This window comes from Merops nubicus, unplaced genomic scaffold (genome assembly GCF_000691845.1).
Source record: "Merops nubicus isolate BGI_N331 unplaced genomic scaffold, ASM69184v1 scaffold871, whole genome shotgun sequence".
NCBI classification, from domain to species: domain Eukaryota; kingdom Metazoa; phylum Chordata; class Aves; order Coraciiformes; family Meropidae; genus Merops; species Merops nubicus.
In genome coordinates, this window is record NW_008590030.1 from 3,604 (window position 1) to 6,295 (window position 2,692).

The 2,692-nt window shown below is 47.1% G+C and overlaps 1 protein-coding gene across 1 annotated transcript in view; it reads right to left on the reverse strand.

The window, feature by feature from the left end:
• Positions 1 to 2,692, reverse strand: part of LOC103782028 (phospholipid-transporting ATPase FetA-like) — a 48,124-nt gene that overhangs the window by 939 nt on the left and 44,493 nt on the right. The window lies entirely within an intron of this gene.

The window sequence follows — 2,692 nt, forward strand, 5'->3', positions numbered from 1 at the left end:
AGAAGCCAGTTTTCGAGTTGTGGCCTCCCTGGTGCTGAGCATGATCACTGCCTTACTCCTGCTGGCCACACTAGTGTTGATACAAGCCAGGATGCTGTTGGCCTTCTTGGCCACCTGTGCACACTCTGGCTCATATTTGTCCAGTCAACAAACACCCGCAGGTCCTTTTCTTCCAGGCGGGTTTCCAGCCACTCCTCCCCAAGCCTGGAGCGTGGCCTGGGGGTGTTGTGACCCAAGTGCAGCACCTGGCACTTGGCCTTGTTGAACCTCATACAGTTGACCTCAGCCCATTGCTCCGGCCAGTCCAGATCCCTCTGCAGAGTCTTCCTCAACACTCCTGCCCAGCTTGGCATCATCTGCAAACTGACTGAGGGTGCCCTTGATCCCCTCATCTGGATCATTGACAAAGATATTAAACGGAAGTGGTCCCAATACTGAGACTTGGGGAGCATCACTTGTGACCAGCCATTGAGTGGTCACATATCTAACTCCATTCACCACTGCTTTTTGGGCCCAGCTGTCCAGCCAATATCTTCTGAAGCGTACACCCATCCAAGACATGAATAGCCAGTTTTTGGTTTGTTTTTTTTTTTTTTTTTCCAGAACAATGCTGTGGGAAACAGGGTTGAGGGCTTGCTTAAAGTCCAGTAAGTGGGTCACCTTGTCATAGAAGAAGATCAGGTTCATCAAACAGCACCTCCCTTCCATAAACCCATGCTGTGTGGGCCTGATCACCTGGTTGTCCTGCATGTCCTGCATAATGTCACTCAAGATGATTTGCTCCATAACCTTCCCTAGCACTGAGGCCAGACTGACAGGCCCGTAGTTCTCCAGATCCTCCTTCCAGCCTTTCTTGTAGATGGCCATTACATTTGCTAACCTCCAGTCAACTGGAATCTTCTCACTTGGCCAGGACTGTTGGTAAATGATTGAAAATGTCTTGGTGAGCACTTACATCAAATCCTTCAGTATTCTTGGGTGTAACCCATCCATCCCCATAGGCATGTGTCTAAGTGGTGTAGCAGGCTGCTAATCATTTCCCCTTGGATTATGGGGGGTTCATTCTGCTTCCTGCTCCTGTCTTCCAACTCAGGAGGCTGAGTAGTTAGAGAACAACTGGTCTTACAATTAAATACTGAGGCAAAGAAGACATTAAGTACCTCAGCCTTTTCCTCAGCCTTTGTCACAATGTTTCCCCTCGCATCTAATAAAGGATGGAGATTCTCCTTAGTCCTCCTTTTCTCATTGATGTATTTATAGAAATACTTTTTATTGTATTTTATAGCACTAGCCAGATTAAGTTCTAGCTGGACTTTGGCTCCTGGCTCTTCTAATTTTCACCCTTTGTAACCTCATGACATCTTTGTAGTCCTCTTAAGATGCCTGCTCCTTCTTCCAAAGTCATAAACCCTTTTTTTCCCCCTGAATTCCAGCCAAAGTTCTCTGTCTGGCCAGGTTGGTCTTCTTGCTCACCAGTTCATCTTTTGGCACACAGGTGTGGCCTGCTTCTGCACCTTTAAGATCTTCTTCTTGAAGAATGTTCAGCTTTCCTGGAGTCCTTTTCCCATCCGGACTGCCTCCCAAGGGACTTGGTCAACCAGTCTCCTAAAAAGGCCAAATTCTACCCTCCAGAAGTCCAAGGGAGCAGTTCTGCTGACCCCTTGCCTTCTCAGAGAATCAAAAATTCTATCATTTCATGATCACTATACCCAACACAGCCTCCAACCATCACATCACCCACAAGTCTTTCTCTGTAAACTAAAAACAGGCTCAGCAAGCCACCTACCCTAGTTATGGAACGGAGGGTTCGCAATTGTGAGACTGCTCCCAGCTGCTTATAGAATATTTTGCCTGACTCTTCATCTTGTCTGGGTGGTCTATAACAGACTCCTACCATGCCATCAGCCTTGCTGGCCTTCCCCCCAAATTCTTATCCATAAACATTCAACCCTATTATCACCATCATTAATCTCTAGACAGTCAAGACACTCTCTGACATATAGAGCTACCCCACCACCTCTCCTTCTTTGCCTGTCCCTTCTGAAGAGTTTATAGCCATCCAATGCAGCACTCCAATTGTGCAAGTCATCCCACCATATTGCCATACATGTTGCTGTATGGCAAATATGTCATAGTTTTCCTGCTGCACAACAGGTTTTCTACATCATCTTGTCTCCTGCCCATCTTTACCATGACATCTGGCCTTCCCCCTGATTCTTACCCATAGGCACTCAACCCTGTCATCACCATGACTATGCTCAAAATAATCAAAACACCCCTTCACTTACTCTCCACTGCCTCTCCTTCCTGGCCTATCCCTTCTGATGAGTTTATACCCATCCATTGCAGCACTCCAGTTGTGCAAATCATCCTACCGTGTTTCTCTAATTACAATTATATCATCATTTTCCTGCTGCACAACAACTTCCAGCTCCTGAGGTTTGTTGCCCATGCTGCGCACTTTGGTGTAGATGCATTTCAGTTTGGCCTATCACCCCGCTACCTTCTGAGGGGGAGAAGCTCAAGTTCCTGTGTGACCATTCTCAGGTGCTTCCATGGTTTCTAACCCATTAATATCCCTTGCATCTTTGCTGTTGTATGGCTGTCCATCCCCTACTTCCACTGAGACAGCAGACTGAAGGACCTTGCTAGCCTCAAACATTGGTGTGCTGCACAACGGCTTCTCCCTCGT